The 20,722-nt window shown below is 33.2% G+C and overlaps 1 pseudogene across 1 annotated transcript; it reads right to left on the bottom strand.

The window, feature by feature from the left end:
• Window positions 1–13,544: 13,544 nt before the first annotated feature.
• Window positions 13,545–18,398, bottom strand: LOC149569783 (uncharacterized; annotated as a pseudogene). Its single transcript, XR_016362806.1, has one exon. The product of XR_016362806.1 is annotated as an uncharacterized LOC149569783 (transcript).
• Between the last annotated feature and the right edge of the window lie 2,324 nt (window positions 18,399–20,722).

Genomic DNA, 20,722 nt, shown 5'->3' with positions numbered 1-20,722 from the left:
GATATAAAAATAATTAAATCTTATGAATATTGGAGTATTAAATATAAAATAATTAAGTATTGTGAATTAATTGAATATCTACATTGTAATTTAAAATAAATAAGAGTCTAGTTGTGGAATTAGAGATTTAATTAATTTTTAAATCAAAACCCAAATTAAAAGTTACACAAATAATATGAATTGATTTTAGAAAGTCAAGTTAAATATTATATTATGCTAAATTTATTAATTATAATTTTGTATATTATAGTGTGCTTAAATATTAATATATAACTAAAGCCACATATTCAATTTAGTAAAATTGAATTATATTTTAAGTTAAAAGTATTGTAACTTGAGTTAGGTGGTTATTAGTTGAGTTGCATATTTTAAACTAACAAAAATTATATAATGTAACTTAAAAATACTTTATTATAAAATTAAAACCTTATTTTTTAAAATAAAATTGAGTTAAGTGACTTAACTAAAAAATTAAATTAAATTAAATTATTATTATTATTATTTTTGCATAATTGAGCCTCTTATTTTAGAAAATTTATTAAGTCTTGCGTTTATCAGATTTGGAGCTTGTCTAGATTTTGCAAAGTCAAAAGATTTTGTTCAAAACTTGAAGTCTTTTTAAGGGTTTTAAAATTATTCTTTGTGGTTGCAAGTCATTTGGGTGGATTAAGGTAGGGTCTTGAAGTTCCTTGTACTAGCTAGGTTGTTGAAAGTTTTTAGTTTCTATTTGAAGGTTTGGATTGGAAAGACTTTAAAAATTTTAGTTCTCATTTATGTGAATAATTATTAAACCCTAGATTTTGAGTTTGGAGTATGTTCCTTTGTAGAAGATTTAATTTAAAAATAATAATAATAAACAAAATAAAATAAGACATTTATATTATTATGCATATAAGCACACACATTAATTTGCATATGAGCATAATCTCTTTGTAGAATTAAAAGAAAATATGAAAGAAAATATACTTAGAGGAAAATATATTAAATCGTGAATTAGAAAATTTTTAAATGATGAATGTATATATTTTTGGACCTTTTAAAATCTATTTTTTATTTTCAGAAGAAAAAAATTATTTAATTATTTTTAGATTTTATATTAAAAATTTATTTAATTTAGTTTTAGATTTTATACAAAAACATTGTTATTATTAATAGACAATTGACTGAAGCCTAGCTTATTTATTATATATTTATTGTTATTTGTTGAGATTAATTATTAATATGTGTTAAGTTCAAGTAGACTGGACCCACGACCTCCTAAATGAGAGGCTTACAAATTACCATTGTGTTGTAGGCTCTTACCTTAATAATAATATTATTATTATTATTATTATTATTATATAATAGTAATAATAAATTAACTATTATCATTATCATTATTATTATTAATTTCTAAAATTAATAAATAATAATTAATAAATCTTATTAGTTATTTATTTCAAAAATTGAAAAATAAATATTTTTTATTTATCTTTTAAGTGGGTGTTAGTAGTAATGTTTTTATGTATACTAAGTTTAGTTAAACTAGTGGTTGGATATAAGAGGAGTTATACTGGAGTTCCTTTTATCATCATTTGTTGTGATTATTAATATAATAGGTGGAACTATAAATAATCTAGTTATAATTATAATTTGAGTTTAGTTATTTATAATTGCATAATAAATTAAAGAAAAGTTAAATATTAATATTGAATTTAAATGGAAATCAAATTAATATTTTAAAAATGAAATTGATATTAATACTTTAACTTAAAATTATTTATATTTATATTATTTATTAAGTCATTAATGATTTAAGATCGTTTAAAATTAATAACATGATGATCTTGTATGATATTTTATACGCACAAAGCATGTCATTATACATGTTAACCCTTTACACTCAAATCAGACTTAAGAACATAACTTGACTTTGGTTGCAAAACTAAACTTGTTTTATTATTGTGACTCTTTGTGTGTTTATATTACATTTTTTATGATGGTTATTTGGGGGTTAAGTTAACCCTTAGGATTTATAATCTAGACGACTTTGGGATTAATCTTCTATGTGAAAAGTTATAACCATTCTTATGTTGTGATCAGTCCATGTGTTATTTTTAAATTTATAACCATTCTTATGTCACAATTAGTACTCCGTGAGTTATTTTTGGATGGAACTTTGAGTAATGTTACTTATTTCTGATCATTATATCTTTTCACCAAAAGGGATGGAAACCATTATTTTGTTAAGTCTAATTTACCTGATCACCTTATGTTATCTGTTATGGTGTTCTATATTTTGGATGGTTGTATTTATGGATTGTATTTTTATGATTGTTATATGATTTGAATGGTTGTCTTTATGAGTGATGCACTCCATTTTGGAGATGGAGGATATTGATGTTGGTTTATCATTGTTCTCATGTTATGAGACTATGTAGATTCTATTATGGTTATAAGATATCCATTATGGGATAGATGATCTTTTGAGATGTTATATTGAGATGGATAATGGATCCTTGTATGGATGTGATATTCTTTTCTATGCTCCATTATTATGCTTTAGTGAATTTTATTATTATAATTTTATGAGAATATTTTGTGGGATTATTATATCCTTCTATTTTGAGTTTCTTTGAATGGAGTATTAGGGTAGGTTATCTTGGTGTATGGGGGGGGAGAAGTGGCTTGCAATAGGGGTTGGGGCCCTAAGTGGTTGTCAAGGCAACTCATTGTAAGGTACCTTGATAAGTAACAACTTAATAAAATTTGTGAATGAGATCAAACATTAACAAGATAATTAGATTCATCGTCCATGCCTTGAGAAATAGTACAATCTAGGATGAAGCTTGAGATGATGCTCAATTAAGGTCTTGCATAGTTGGTATCCTTGTCTATACAAAAGGATTTTCAATGTCATGTAGACTCACTAGGGGGATGGGGTCTAGAGAGGCTATCAAGTAACCTTAGAGTTAACTCATGTGATGACACTTCCCCATATGCATCTTAAGTTTCCTATTTTTATATTTATATTTTTGCGTTGTTTGCCTTTGGGGATCATTGGTGTTGTTTGTATAGCACCACTTGAGATGGGTAGCTTTTAGGATCCCTTTCCTAAGATTGTATTGTTGATTTTATGGTTTGACTATCCATGTGGGACTTGACATTATCTCCTTAGCATGATGGGAGTGGATCTGATTAGGTTACCACAAGTTTGAGTGGTAGTGATTCTTTTACCATTGAGGTCTATAGGCTTGTACCAATGTTGGATGTTTTATTGTTGCAGTTGTTCTTATCTTTTGGAGACGTTCTCTTGGTCTCACTTAATGCATTCATATATCTTTTACTCTATATCTTTAGGCCTTTTATAATGGTGTATTATATTGCATTGTACTTGAATTATTATTACATACCTTGTAGCATGTGCAGTGAATGTGTGAGTTTGATGCATTTTCTTGAATCAATCATAATTCATATTTTCAATTATGAGATCATGTATATGTTATTCCTTCATGGGTGTAGGCATTGTACTTATGATCAAATCTAATTAATAAATTTAAACAAATGTATTTCAATGTCAAGGAATCTTTGAATAATGTAAATTATAATTATATTATTTTATGTTTATGTGATGTGTCTTAATTTAGTGCTTCTCAATTGATATTCATTAATGTTGTATAAAACTCTTAAGAAAATAATTATTCAGTAAACTTAGTAACATGTTTAGGTAATTCCTCTTGGATTCCCTAGCGAGGCATTACATAACATTTCAAAAACCAAAAGATTTTCTACATGAGTAAAATGAGCTTTATTTGACATATTGATTATATTTAAAGTATATAATTTATTTAATGAATTACCAATGAATAAACTGCAATAAATTATAATAATGTAGAATCACTATTTCTAATATATATGATTTTAATATTTAAATTTGATTTATTTTAATACTCAATTAATACACTTGTACTCAGATTTGAATAACTTTCCAAATGTCTAATTGCCTAACATTCTTTGTGCTTTTACAAAACCTGTCAGGCCAATGTGACCATCTACCATTCAATGCCACTAAATAACCAATTTATATACTTTGTAAAGGGCAATGGTATCTATAAAGTGGATAAAATAATTTTCATCAAGTGCTACGTAGTAATTTGAATCTTAAATCTTATTGAGTCTAATAAAGATGAACTTGAGTAGAGTTAATTGTACTTGGTATAAACATGCCCTAAGAGAGGTATTAAGTCTAAATAAATTTTACTTTTCAAAATTATAGGCGTATTATGTTGAGTCTATATTATTACTTGAAAAGTATGTTTATAATAAACTTTGTATTTCTTAACGTAAAGAGGTTTCCACAATATGTCATATTATTGAGATGCAATTTTGGATTTGATTGTGTGCCAATTTTTTACATCAATATTTTGAATCACGCTCAATGATCCATCACCAGGATGAGAATAGATTAAGGAGAAAAATGATAATTGCAAATTGATTGAAAATAATTATTTACATCAAGTGTCATTTCTTGGCTTGCTAAATTATTAGGGGTCTAACTCTAACTGAAGCACTTGTATTAATCATTCTTGCAATTTTCTACTATAAATAATAGACAATCTTTTAAATTAATTAATAAGATTACAAAGGTGAGTGTTTATGTTATAACTACTTAAGAATTCATTACAACAAGTACTAGCCAAGTAGTGTCACTTGTTATTCTATTAAATACATAATCCCTCATGTATCCACTACATCCTCTATTTATAATGTTCCACCTCTAGCAAATGCATCCACCTACCACATGAGAAAACTCTTATAAGTTCATACACTAGTCTTTTATCCCACATTTATCTTAATGTGTGATTCACCCTAAGGACATTTATTTAAGCAATGCCCATTCTCATTTCAAATCCATTGTTCTTGGCTTACATCAATTATTTGCATTCTTAGCATTCATTATAGTGATGTAGCAATCTTTACATTCTAGTTCATTTTACATCTTAGTTTCTCTTGCATTTTGCATCTTCTTTAGCCTTCATCGTCGAATCTATGTTAGTCATAATTGCTTATGCATGTGCTCCTAGGAGCATTCATCCTTAATAACAAGATCTCGATTGATAGGAGTGCAATAGAGTGAGGTTTGGCTTCAAATGCATGTGTGTATTCATTTGTTTACACCTTACATGTATGTTTGTTAGAATGCCTCCATTGTTAGATGTTGGAATGATTTAAAAAGAATAGCCCATTTCCCTCATCTAGAAATATATAATTTTCACTATGGAAAAATTATGTTCTAAGAGTCTAAACAACCCACTCTATCAAATTTTAACTTACCTACACCTAAGCCAAATGGTCAACATATAATTATCTAATTTCTCTTATTAATATTATCATAATTACTCTTTCTCTTCTATGATTTCTATATTAAAAATATCTATATTTAGAGATTCTGGGATCATAGTGTTCATACTAGTGCCCAAGACATTAACAAGATGGAGATAAAAACAACTTTCTTGAAAGAGGACCCCATATATATTTCCAAATGATTAAGATCTAGGATAAGATAATTTTAGCGTTAAGGAGTGGGAAAATAAGGCTAAAATGCATAAAGGAGGTCCTTCAAAGAGGACTTAATGTATATCTCCAAATGATTACTATATGGTTAAAATTAGAGATAAATGTCATTTAATCCATCTAGTTATTATAATTGAGTTGGAGTGTCTCATCAATATCTCTTGCACGCTTAGCTTTGAAAAAACTCCCATATTATGGCAATGAACATGCAAGACTCTCATTGAACCTATACATGGTCAAAAGGAAGACCAAAACAAAATAAAATAGACAAAATCAAGATCCATTTCACCTATCAATGCTGCTACACTCTTACCCAAAAGATCATAAACCAATATTAAAATCAAAACCATACTCTCTACACTGAACATTACAAAGAAATCACTTGTATCTAAGCATACAATTATATAATATTTAAAAACTGCAAATGGGTATTAAAAAATCTACAAAGTGGGAAGCATTCCATGAACTATTTACTGCCCACAGAATAACTAATGAATACAAAGCTTGTTTACAGCACAAGGACAAACTAGGGAAGAAACAAACATCTAAAAACAATGGGAGAAAAAAGGGTAGCCCTGGCAGACCTAGCTGATAAATGATAAATCCCAATTTTTTAGTAAATATAAATAGTTTTCTAAGATCCCAGCTTATGAAATGCTAACAAAACATGCTATTTATATTTTGGTGAAAACAATGATTTTGAGTGTTACTAGAAGCTCAAATGACTGACAAGGACTGCAATGAAAGAAACAGTGGCAGAGCTCAAATTACAAAGCTTGGAGTATAGACAAAGTGGCTCTATAAACAAAAAAAACAATACACTAATTACAAAAATCCTTAAATGATTCTAAATTTGAGAAGGGATGTGATGAAACTCTTCTCGTTGGTATCTTCTAAGGAAAAAAGTTGATCATTTGGGTATAGCTTATCTTAGACTCTTTGTGTATCTTTGTGACAAGAGAATGAGCAACTTTTAAGGACATTGTTGTTTACACCCTATTCCTGCTAATAATAAGCATACATGTCGATGTAGGAAACAAGAAAATTGTCCCATTAGAGCACTGTATAATTCAGCAACAAGCCTACATCCCACACTTTGTTAACAAGAGTACATATCAATGACATAGTGTACCATACATTTAAGAAGTGGGGTCTCTAATGTTTGGTAATGGTTTTGCCAAAAAAAAATTATTTCTTGTGTTCTTTATCCTTGATTTAGAAAATAGCTTATTGTTTTGTTTCTATTAGGCGAAGGGATATTGTCAAAGTTGTGTTAGGGGAAAGGATCTATTGTCTAAATGTATTTTAATGAAAGTTTGTAATCTATATTTCAATTCTTTTATTCTCATGCATTCTTATGTAGTGTGATCTGAAATATTAATGTTAAAAACTGTTACACAATCAATTCTAAGGGAATAAATAATATACATCAATATGGATTGTAGAAATCTAATAGACTGAATGATAGAAATCGTTAATTTAGTTCTCATACTTATTGATTTAATATCTTATTTTTGACAAATTGCATCACTAGTTATGACTTGAAAGTTGCTATGACAATGTTGACTACTCACAATTGATTTAAATGTAGTCCTGGTCATAAAAAGTAACCAATCTTGTGATGCTACATCAACTGCAGAAGTATTGATACCCCTTTTGCATGACCATTGGTCTCGCCTTTTTGGGAGACTATTTTTGACACGTTGGCAAAATGCATGTTGATGTGGCATCAATGGAATGATGTGGCCTTCAAATCTTAGTTATAAGAAGAGGACTTACCAAGTAAATAACTTATAAATCCTTGCAACTCAGTCTAAAGTGATCCATAATCTAATTTTTACAAACTACAAATATTTACTTAGGGGAAGGGCTTCAGTCCTCGCCTACGTTCCAATTACCCTTTGATTGGATTTGGCTAATTAAAAGCTGCAAAAAAATCATCTAGTTGCACATTGTTATATACACTAGTTTAGAAGACACAATAGCAATTTGACCATCCATGCAACTCTATTGGTGCAAACAATTATTGAGACATTTGTGCATGAGTATTAGATCAATTGTACATTTTTTTATGATCGTCAAAGTCGGCAATTGACGTCAACTTCAATGACCACTTTTAACCATCGTGGATCCTATAGTATTTATTAATCACCCCATAAGCAAAACAATAGCTCTACGCATTTGAATCTCACTTGAAAAGCAACTGCTTGTGTGTGCTACTTCTTCCTCTATACCATCTTAGATGGCAACATCTACAATGCCCCGAGAATCGAGAATGCACCTTGCCATAAAGTGAATGTAATATACAAAAACACAAGAAAGAACGATTGCATATTGCATATATGTTACCCCATAGCCATTGGCATCTTAGATAAGTTCAATTGTTTATATGTAACGTTCAGATTTATCCATTTGTCAAATCTGAGAATTCGGTGTGCCTTGGTCAAATCATGCAATGAATGGTGGAGTGAGTAGTAAAAACTGAAAATAAAAATAAGAACGAAGGGCAGTGGTCACATGGGCATTGAAGGTACCATTGGTGGAAAGATCTGGCCCTTGAAAAGTGGAAGAGATGATATTCTTGGACTGTGGGCCTCCTCAATTATCCAATGCATTACCTGAACAAAACATGCATAGCTAAATCTCTTTAAATAATTTCATCCTTGTCGCCCACCATTTAAAAAGTCTAATCTTGAGCTCGGTTCTTGTGTTCCGTTTTATCGAGGAGAGCAACAAATGTTTGTGTTGTTTTGACATTGATTCGCCATTTATCCAGTGGATAGAAAAGTGAATAACTTCACTGCAAGTCATTAAAGTGTCCTTGCTATAACAGTGACTGATGATGAGCAAGTCGTTGCATGGTATTCATTTCTCAAGTGGACTTGTTTCCCTGCTGTTTTCTGTGGGTCTACCCATCAATGCTTTGCTATAGTGCACGGGTGCCCACCATTGTGGGAAAGGTTTGCAGGTGTCATTGGTTCTCTTTTGACAAGAGCTTGACTGTGATAAATTTATGTTTTGAGTGGAAATTTCTTTAATAAGAAAATGTTTAGTTGATTAAAAAAAGTCAATTGTCTAAGTTAGGTTTTTGTTTGTCACTCATAGTCATATAGATTATAGTGCTCACTCTATGTTTATAAACAATATATTTTTTTAGTTTCGATGATTTTTATTGTTGTTTTTATCTATAGAGAAAGATATCCTTGTTCAACACCTCAATATTGTATTTGACCTTTTTGTTGACTCCAAAATATCCTACTATAGAGGTTTCGAGCATGCAGGCACACCCTCAAGAAATATCGAGTGTGCATGTATACCCTTCATATTAGCTAATCGCTTAGCATTGGTGAGATAAATGGGTTGATTGACCTAGCCCCTATGGATGGCAGGGTGGTGACTAGTGAATGGGGCCTTCCCATCTACATAATAGCTGGAAAGGGGTGATGAAAATGTAGAACTTGGTTTCATAGCCATAAGGAAGAGCTGGTTGGTTGGCCTTCTCTATCTCTTCTCCTACTTTTTTTTATTTTTCCCATTGTTCAACACCTACCTCTATGTATAGCTATGAAGAGATCGGTTCTCTATGTTACGTGTTGACTATGTCGATGTTCTAATACTATTGTGCTCCTCCATTTTAGTTTTCTATTTCCTAAGTTTTTCTCGCCCACTTAAATACATTTTATATTGAATTTCTTATCTTCTTGATCTAGAGAATGTGCTTAGTAATTATGTCTAAGTCATGAGATATGTTAATTATATCACTTGGATCTCTTACCATAATACACATTTCTATGTTATTGAGAAATTATATAGATTGTGAATGACATCATAATCCAACACAACTAGGCTAGCAAATGTCATTAGATGAATGGACTCTGGTTACCCATTGAGTAATTGATGGTCCCATTAATGTGTATGGACACAAATCATTGAGTTTCTTATTGGTACATGATATATCATTTTCATTCCCTCCAATCATATAGGTTTATGAGTATTTCAACTGTATTTGTCTCATCAATATTAGTGTTGGACAACATAAGTGAAAGTCATCAAATATGATTAGGTGTCTAATGTGTTTGACTTAGTTGTCCACAATTTTTAGTTAGCTATCAGTAAGTTCCAGATCTAGTTTGTTGTCAATTGTATTAGTTTATTGTCCATGTGTATTAGCATAATTATAGTATCTTGGTGAAGTCGTGTGACTCTATATGTGTGTAATTTTCAATTATGAATAACAAGATGTAAGTTTAGTTTCTCTAATTTTTAATCTATTGTTACATGTTTTACTAAAGCCATTGACCTATTAAATTGTGTGTGTTTAAGAAAACCTTTTGTGATGCTAAAATAAGTTAGAGAAGCTAGAAATGAGATGAGACTTGGAGAACCACTACATCTTGATGGTGATTATGATTACATTAATGAAGATGAAACAATTATTCTATTTCAAATGGGTTAATGCTTTGAAGATAGGAAAGAATGCAATAGAGGCTAGTTGGATGATCAAAAAACTGAGGTGCTAATGGATTTGAGAAACTATACCTCATTGGGGTTATGAGATACACATGTGGGGTTTAGGAAGATTTGAAATCTAGAAGCTTAGCATCATACCTTTACAAGGGTTATGGGGCATCTCATCTACAAATGGTTTCATGTGGTGTTGGAAACTTGGACGATAGTCGCATGACTATACTAGAAATTGGGAGCAACTTGAAGAAGTCTTATTTGTCTATGAACTATTTTCGAAGAATAATTTCTACATAATGGATTATCTTTTTATTTTATGTTGTCACATTAAGTGGGGGCGTTAGAATTAATGATCCAACATAAATGAATAAGTCATCAAATAGGACTAAGTGTCCACTGTGTTTGAGTTAGTTGTCCACAATTCTCATTTGCCAATAGGTTCTAGTTAGTTGTCAATTGCACTAGTTTGTTTTCATGTGTATTAACATAATTGTAGGATCTTGGTGAAGTTGTATGACTCTATATATTTGTAATTTGCAATTATGAATAAAAACTTGTAAGTTTAGTTTCTCTATTTTTTTAATTTTCTATTCTATTTTTCTAATAATATGATTTCTAAGAGATTTAGGCATTGTATAAAATTTGTGGCCTTAGATATCTATGTCCTTTTTACACCCTGATCGAAGGCATTTTGCCCTTTTCTACTTAAATTTTCAATTTCAAATATTAACGTTATTACATTTAATGCTTAACTATTTCCTCAATTATATACTATTTTGGATGTTAAGGTTGATCCAAATGCTCTAAGTTTTCACTTTGGCCAGTAGAGGATGTCAAGTTGGTGTCTTTGCCTTTTGGTAGTTGTTAACGTCTAGTAATCCTCTTTATTGCATGGGACATCATACTTCTACCTCTAGTGAAAGTTCAAGGATTTCTCTCTTTCAAAGCAAGTGAATATCAAGATAAGCGAACATTATTAATTTTCTTTCCAATCTTGAATATTAAGGGAGGTTATTTGTGTATCCTATGTTTTCACATGATCACCCAATGCAATCACAATCACCTTAGAGATCATTAGATTCATATTGGCTCTTTTGAGGTGGTTGTTGTTGGTAATTCTTCCTCTTGTAGTGTTGGTTCAAAGAATGATCATAGTACTCTATAGGTTGAATGTGAGCTTCCAATATGAGTCTCAATCAAATACATTTTTCAAAGTATCCCCTCTCATGTCATTTTTATTTTACAAATGTTTGGAAACGAATATTGAGATATTTTGCATTATCTAATCGCTTTAGTTATTGATAAAGATTTCAAATTTAATTTTAGATACTTCTCCCTAATATTTATGTAGTATTTGATCCATGTGTCATACTTTAGTTATTTTTAAGCGTCAATATATTTTTCTAGTAATGTTGTAATTAATGTAATATTGCTTGTGAAAAATCAATTGTAAAAATATATGCTTATTATCGTACAAACATCAACAATGTATTAAAAATATCATTGGGTTCTTATTGTAACACTAAAAATCTAGACATCAAAACTACTCAGAGTGACATGTCAACCCTTCAGAACTAGTCAAATTAAAAACTCAATAAATTGTACATTGTTATGTAAATGTTTCAAAATGATATGAGTTGATGCACATTTAATAGACTTACTTTGTTCTTTCTAGCTTATAATACAACAACAATAACTTGGTGTTTAGACCTTTGCACATTAAAATAAATCAGAACACAAATTTAAGAATAGTGCCCAAGGCAAATTTGGCAGCATGGATGCTCCTCAGTCCTTGGCTCTAAGCCGAAAAGGTTTCAAGCACAAGTGGGCCCGTATCGGGTTCCTAAAACATCTAGGTGGCTTTTGCTGGTTGGTAGCTCGCAGGCTTCGTGCCTTGCTGGGCTGCCTCGCAGGTTTGAACCCTCCATTAAAAAAAAAAGAATAGTTGAAAAACACTACATGTTAAAAAATGAAAAAATAATTTATAAAAATATCCATAAACATGTTAATAACAAATTTGTGTTAGAGAATACATTTCACTTCATGGATTGATCATCTTAGCTGGAGAAAGGCTGGAGACAAGCTTTTAAAGCAAGGACCGAGTATTTATTGTACAAACAATACGAGTGTCCTTACCTCCCAAAAGTGCATTACTACAAAGTGCACCTTGCTGCCCATGTGGGTCTACAATCTAGAAGCTTACCTTGATAGATTGTTTTATGATGTGTCTAATCCTTTTTGATTTTATGTTTATTTCTTTTTCCCTGGGGTACGTTCAACAAGTAGCTCTGTAATTTGGATCATATAACATTACATTGACCTAGGGTGGGGTCCAAGGAGTACAAACTTGTTTATTTATTATTATGTTTCTGTGAAACTCACTACAATTAAAATTATGAGGGAACAAGTGGGCCGCTTTTATAATCTTAGCTTTTAGATTTTACAATATCTTATCTCACCAATTGATAACACTCTGCTGGCTCCCTCTGCAGAATCAGAGAGTAGAGTTATATTTCAAGTAAAAGTAGTATTCATTTTGATTCTAATTAAAAAAACATTTAATTCCGACAAACTCTAATTTTCAACTAAAACATGGAAATAATATATCACAACTTTTGTTTAAGAATTATGGGATAAGTCCAAAAGCCCGCACTTGAAGCTCCAAATATGCATCAAAAATTGTGCTTGTGAGACCTTGAAATAATAAAGAGAAAGCACTACATGAACTGTTACATGCCAGAAACAATGGAAGCAGCAGCACAGGGGACCTTATTTTAAATGAGGACTATACAACCATAAATACAAGTTCTTGATTGAGAAACAAGGCCATTCAAGGGCATAAACAAAAGAAAACTGAAGAGAACTTTAGATTCCTGCTCAATCATGGGCAGTTTAAACAACTAGAAAAAAATGAAGAACTAGAAGCTGAAAAAAAACCATCAAAAAATTATGCTTGTGGATGCCTGAAATTACTCAAAAAACTGAAACACACAATGAACCTTCTAAGTTAGAAGCTTCCCACCATATAAATACAAATGCTGCTCAAACAACATGAGCTTTCTAGCTGGCAGACAATCTATGATGCTTATTTTTGTTGCTTTTGGTTTAGATTGTGTATATCTTTGTACCAACATTTCGAATCACACTGTGTTCCATCACTGCGATGATAGAAAGCTCATAGAATAGAAAGATGAAGGATTACAGTGTGCGCTCCGAAACCTTAATGCAAAAACCACATACAATAAGCCCGGAGTAACAACAATTAGATATCTTTCTCAAGCAGGCAGCTGGGAAGTATATTAATGCCTTCAAATGTCCAAATAGGTCAATGGGACTGTAAAAGTACAGGGAGATTAAATACATCTCCACTGACCCATAAATGAAAAAGGAAATCAGGATTTGTTAACCATAATATGGGATAGTATGAAAAACACCTAACTAAAAGAGAACAACTCAATGTTGATCTATTTACTAGTATAATGAGAACTATCGGGCACATTACAAAGCTTCAGAAATGATACAGTACCTTTGAAGATGTTTGCACTTCAGCAAATCAAATATATTATGGTCACTGAAAATTTAATGGTGATGTTGTACCTAATTCTCTTCAGAGTCGCAAAGATGAGAGAGAGACATTTTAATAACTACTCTCAAAATTCAGTTCAGATAGATCGCAAATTACAATTAAAACCCATGTCACACTGATTGGAATCTAATCCTCTGCTCATTCCGAGAGAGATATGTACTGTTCCATATCATCACAATCAGAATCCAGAATTTCTACCAATGTTTCTGTACAATCACAATTACCAGAAGCAAATATTCCGCCATTAGAGGCGGAATCCAAAGGATTTTTCAATCCATTGGCATGCTCACTCTGACATGAATCAGAATAGTTACAAAGCTCCCCATCATTATCACTTGGAGTCCAAAGCCTTTATCAAACTTCAATAAGGATTTTATGTCCATTCCATTAGAAGGAAATGTTGCAATGAAGCTATGCATGCCTATGCCAAATGAGCATCCAATAAATGAAGGGAGAAATTGGGACTGCTGATTGTGACTTGGGAACGTCTTTAGATATCTCATTTGGTAGAAAGCAAGCCTATAAATATGGAAATGCATTTCAGCTTGCCTAACCACCCTGGATGATCTAGTGAGCAAAGAAATGGCAGCTGCCCATTCCACTGAAGAATAAGTAAAAGGAAAGTGATTACTTTAAGAAGCTTCCTTAACATGTACATCTGATAGGAATGAAGCTCAAAATATGGTATGTTGAGCTTCAAAAACAGAGCTTCTATAAATTATTAGCAATTTAATATTGAGCGTCATGCATTGCATTCTATGAACAAATTGAAAAGTATGGACATAGAAGGAGTGAAGATAATGGGTCAAACTGGTTGATCAATAGCTTCTTCAACATCTGCATCTACCAGTGCAAAGCTGTCAAGTTCTGTTTCCTCGCCATCCTTTTGAAGTTCTCTGAACATAGCCAAGACTTGGATCATGGTCGGTCTGCGCCAGGGGCGTTCATCCAAGCACTCACAAGCAATTTTAAGGTGTTGAAGCAGCTCCATTTCCAAACTTGGATCTTTCATCAGCTCTGGATCAAAGACATCTGTGATTTTCAATTTCGCATGTTGTTTAACCCATCCAACCAGATTATTGTCTCCAAAATCTACAGAATTTATAGGTTGCCTCCCCGTGAGAAGCTCCAACACAATCACTCCATAGCTATAAACATCTCCTTTTGTTGTGCATCGGAAGCTCTGATAATATTCTGGAGGAACATAACCAGGTGTGCCTGCAAGTGTGCTGACACTCAAATGAGTATCCATTGCATTCATAAGCCTTGCCATTCCAAAATCTGAAACCCTAGCTTCCAAATTCTCATCCAGAAGGACATTACTTGATTTCATGTCTCTATGTATGATGTGAGGAATGCAACTATGGTGAAGAAACGCTAAGCCTCTAGCTGCACCAATAGCAATCTTCTTCCTTGCGGGCCAATCAAGCTTAATGTCCGCTCTTTTCTGATCATGCAAAACAGAATCCAAGCTGCCCCATCGCATGTATTCATAGACAAGTAGCCTTTCTTCTCCAACTTTGCAATAGCCTAGTAGTGGAACCAGATTCCGGTGCTTGATCTTCCCAATTGTTTCCATTTCTGCTGTGAATTCTCGGTCTCCTTGTCCACTTACATGAATAAGCTTCTTGATTGCAACAACAGATCCATCCTTAAGTTGGGCTTTGTACACATCCCCAAATCCTCCTGATCCAATCAGACTATCTGCACTGAACCCATTGGTGGCTTCAAGCAAATGAGCGAATGTAAGCTTTCTCAAAGGCTTTTCAAAAGTTGCAACATTGATACTAAGTGGTTCCAGTACACCAGTTAACTTCCAGCTCCCATTCCCTGAAGTAGGGAGGCTGTCCATGTACACATCTCGCAAATCTTCTTGTTTCTTCTGTTCTCTGCTTTTGATCACCACCACTATGAGGCCAAATATACAAAAAAGAGAAAAGATGAAACCCATGGCTATGCTTCCTACCAAAGAAGCTCTCTTCTGGTGAGATTTTGGGTGCTCTTCATCAGGAGAATATGCACTGCCAGTTGAAGAACAAGGCAGAAGAGGCACTCCACATAGACCTGAATTGTTCTCGTAACTTGACGTGGGAAAGGTTGAAAGCTGACCTGATTCAGGAATTTGGCCGGTGAGATTATTGTTGGCAACATCGAGATTTGTCAGTAGAGAAAGCCCCGATAAGGATGGAGGTATGAATCCTTGCAAATTGTTAGAAGACAAATCTATAAGCCCCACCAATTTACAACCTCCCAAAGCAGAAGGAATGGAATCTGTAAGATTGTTATGACCGAGATTCAGTACTTGTAAGTAATACATAGAACCAATTCCTTCAGGAATTTTCCCGGAGAGAAAATTGTATGAGAGATCAAGAAAAACAAGAGTCCCGTTATCTTTAAACGCATAAACAGTAATTCCCATGTAGACTCTGGTGAAATTACAAGAAATGATCTGTGGAATCCTGCGAATTTGTTCAGGACGAATACCGGCGAACTCTAAAAGCCCTCCGGCTCCTCTACAAGCACTATCGGTTCCACCTTCATTTCTCAAAAATGCATACAATTTACCCGACAAACCCCCTGCCTTGATTTTGCCCGACTGCTTAGATAGCTCAGCAGGGATGATACCCTCCAGCTTATTGCTGTTCAGGTCTAACCATATCAAGCTTTTACAGTTTCCAAGCTCTGGAGGAATGATGCCGGATAAAGAATTGTTTCCCAGCTGCAATATTGCAAGCTTTTCAAGCTGACCAACCCAGGATGGGATTGTTCCCGTCAACCTATTGCTCGAAAGTGAAAGCCATACGAGATTGTTGCAATTTTTTAGGCCAGAAGGAATGGAACCTGTAATCAAATTATTGTCAAGCATCAAATTCTCCAGGCTACCACTATTGAAAAGCCCATTTGGAATTTCACCTTCAAGGCGGTTCAACCACATTACCAAATCCTGAAGGTATTCAAGAGACCCAAGTGATACCGGAATAGTCCCGGAGAGATAGTTGAAGCTCAAATCAAGAGACCTTAACTGGGTGCACTCTGCAAGCTGTGAAGGGAGTGAACCGGTCAGCATGTTGTTCTGCAAATAAAGCTTCTGAAGAGGAAGCCCCGAAGGAGATTGGCAAAGAGAACTTGGAATAGATCCATTAAGGTGATTCGAACTCAGGTCTAGGACCTCTAAGCTTGTGAAATTTGCAAGGGACACTGGAACATATCCGGTGATATTATTATAAGCAAGGACCAAGTTCCGCAAAGAAGTTAAGCTAGATATCAAATCCCCAGGGAAGGTACCAGTTATCTGATTGTTACTGAGATTGATGGTATGCAAAGACAAGCAAGCAGAAAACGAAGTTGGTATTGTACTAGTAAATTTATTGTTTGACAAATCCAGTTCCTGCAGGGTTTTACAAGTATCGCCAAGCTCGGAAGGTATGCTACCCCCAAGCTTGTTGTTGGCTATCAGAAGAGTCTCAATGTTTTGCAAACGGGCCCATAATGAAGCGGGTAGTTCTCCGCTTAATTGATTTGCTGAAAGGTTTAAAGTCCTAAGTTCCTTACAGCTACCAAGGGATGGATGGATTTCACCTGTCAAGACGTTGGAGGAGAGATCCAGCTGCTTCAAGCTCACGCAATCTCCAAACCCGCTGAGATTCCCCGATACGTTGTTGAAGGAGAGATCCAGAAACCCCAATGCACTGCATCCCTGTATCAATCCGGGCGTAAATCCACTTATCTTGTTATGAGCAAGATCCAGAGACTCCAAGCTCTTGCAGTCGTTAAACACGGAAGCCAGTATTGAATCCCCAATCAGGTCATTGTTCGAAACATCAAGATTCTTAACTGACCCCAACCCAAATGAGCTCGCATCTGTGGGGTTTGAAAGCCCATTCCGTGAAAGGTTCAGAACTTCCATTTTTTTGCATAGACCCAGCAGATTGTTAGCAAGCGGCCCCTGAAGCTTATTTCCGGACAAATCCACATTTATGAGACCATCACTACATACTACATTATTACCTGCTGCGTGTGAAACATTCCCATAGAATGCATTGGATTTCAGCACCAGGGTCTCGGTTTTTTCAAGCCCAAAAAGCCAAAACACGTAGGAAAACTCACATACCAGTCCCGAATTGCTGAGATCAATCCCTGTGACTCTTGAGTCCATACACTGCACTCCATCAAAACTGCAGGGATTCGAACCTGAGACCACCCAGCTGCTCAGCCTGCCATTGGGGTCTCTTTCTACATGTCGCTTGAAGGCCATTAATGTCGCCAAATCTCTGGATAAACCTGGATCCAATACAGATCTTCTGGATCCATTCTCATTGTGGGCGTGTACTTGAGTTGGGTATGATGCTACAATGATGATGAATATCCAGATGGTTACTAATACTCTCTCAACTGAGCAGAACAGAAAGCTTGCAGCCATGGATTTTGGGGGCGTAAAGAGATTTCTTGCTGCTAATTTTGATACAATGAAGTTCTGCAAGCTGCTGCATCTCATTCTCCCTAGTCCGGCGTAATGGTACTGCTTTAATTTTTTGAAGTTTTAGCTACTGTATTTCCAAGTGTTTTTTTTGAACTACTACCATAGATACTGCCGAAGCTTTGTACTCATGGTCTGATTACACTGCCAATACAAGAGATAAGGCGAGCGTTAGGAAACTGCAGTAGAGGAGTATACAATGTTGTAACCGACCGAGCGTTAGGAAACTACAGTAGAGGAGTATACAATGTTGTAACCGACCAATTGAGAGCAAATTATGGATCTTGAGTAACGACAGGATTAATGCGGACAATCCCCTTAATAATTGCAACGTGCTGTGCAAAGATTGCCAATGTATTGAAGCTGTATTATTGCAGTTTGTGGAACGCACACATTTTGTGTTCGAAATTTTGACTATATTATGATAGATCTTGTATTTAATTTATCTTGTTATTTAGAGAGAGGGGTTAATTACAATGGTAACAATAGGTTGTAAGGGCTGAGTTGATAAAGAGGGAGGTTTTTTTTTTTAAAGCTAGTTCATATATTATGGATATTTTAAATAAATCTATTTAAGAGATGTTTTAAAATTAATTTGAAAAAAAAAATTAAATTTATCTTATTGATTAGATAGATACTAGTGTTCATTAACTTTTAAGTAAATATATAGATTTGGGATCTTCTTTATGTTACGTCTTTTTGAATTTTGAGAATTTGATTTGACTAGATTGTACCATCTTTGACTCGGCCTGAGCATGTTGTGACTAAATTATTTTTTAACATCTCATCCTAGTAATTTTTTTAATTACTTCAACAAAAAAAAGATATGCATTTTACTTAAATAACTTGTCTATATTTGTAGAAACAAAGAAAGGACTTTATGTTAAGCTTTCAAATATTTTTATATGGTGATGAATTTGTTAGAACATTAAGACTTTTAAATTTATTTATTTTTGAAGAAAGCTAATAAATTACAAATAGAGAGAGCACAGAATAGGTTGCAAAAATGTTAAGGACTAACTCAATACTAGAAGACTATATCGGCCAGCTCGCAGACTAATAAACCAAAATATTTTTATATGGTGATGAATTTGTTAGACTATTAAGACTTTTAAATTTGTTTTAATTTTATTTGTTTTATTTTTTATTTATTTTTTATTTTTTATTTTTTATTGAAGAAAGCTAATAAATTACAAATAGAGAGAGCAGCAGACAATAGGCTGCAAAAAATGTTAAGGACTAACTCAATAGTAGATGTGACCAATTCCAAAAGATCAAAACTTGACTCTACTATCTTCTATGGAAACATTGCCAAGACCTAGTAAGCCTAATACCTCAATTAGGTTGCTTTTTCGAAGGAAGTACTCAATTCAAGGTTAGTTTAAATCCCATAATTAATGGATTACTTAGAGAAACATTAGAATAAGCCAAATCCACAATTTCATAATCAAATTCCACCATTTTTAGGGTTTTCAATCACTTTTATGCAATTCTGGATAGTCACATTGAGATGATGTCCAAGAAATTGAATCCACACACACCAACTGCTAGAGTCTATTCTAAGACCCCAAAAATCTCAATGTACATCCACATATATTGCAAACCCCAGAGATTCAGATTTTTCCCATCGTGGATTTAGAAGATATGGTTGTTTTTCTCCAAAACCCTAGGTATGAAAGGTTTTATGTGTGTATGCAAACAATATGTGTTTTCTCACACCTCCAATCTCCAATTTGACTCAAACAAAACTGAAACGAAAGTTTGAACACCTCACCACCTTTTCCAATTAGAATCAAATCATGTTCAATCTGTACAGAGAAATACAAAATGGTTTGATAGAGAAAATACAGGAAATGATAGTTGTTTATTACTTCAATGATATCAAGCTTCTTTACAATCCTTCCATACTTCCTCATTTAAATGTGTTGATTTCATTTAAAATTTTCCCAATGGCCTACAACAAAATTTCAAACCATATGTTCATTGGGATTGGTTTTTGCAACTAATTACCAATGCTACTCTTTTAGCAACTTTTACAACTAATGCAAATTCGACATATTATTGCAACATTTTGATTAATGACCCCTATGACTTGTGTCTTATTTAATATTCATTAAAATATTCATAAAGTGCCTATTTGGACTTATAACAATCTACTAACTCTTCCTACTACCACTTGGGACCATATGTTGATGGTGGCTTATAGTTCACCAATCTAGGACATTATGTGACAAGATGGGGTTTGTTACATGTTTGTTTCATTACACATATCTAAAAAACCCAATGAAAACATCCTAGACAATCCTATGATTGATCTTCAATCATCAATCATCCTCTTGCTCTTTTGAATCTACATTTTTTTGCATTGTGTGTGCACCTACACCACTTTTGTTAGGAGTAGCACTAACTAGAGATTTAGAGGTACTTAGAAATCTATAAGACTCTTACCCACAATCTCTATCTCACTCACCTACTAAATATGATATACAATACAAGAAATTTCATCAAATGATATTATAAAACCATGGGCTAAAACCACCCAATAAGGTAATGTTTTTCTTATGTCCAATACAAGATGATTGATGATGTTTCAATACATACATCAAAATGTGTAACTCCCCTTTATAACTCATTTACATTTT

Source organism: Cupressus sempervirens, chromosome 3 (assembly GCF_028749045.1).
Source record: "Cupressus sempervirens isolate cs-2001-9-10 chromosome 3, ASM2874904v1, whole genome shotgun sequence".
Lineage (NCBI taxonomy): Eukaryota > Viridiplantae > Streptophyta > Pinopsida > Cupressales > Cupressaceae > Cupressus > Cupressus sempervirens.
This window is presented reverse-complemented; position numbering and strand designations above follow the sequence as displayed.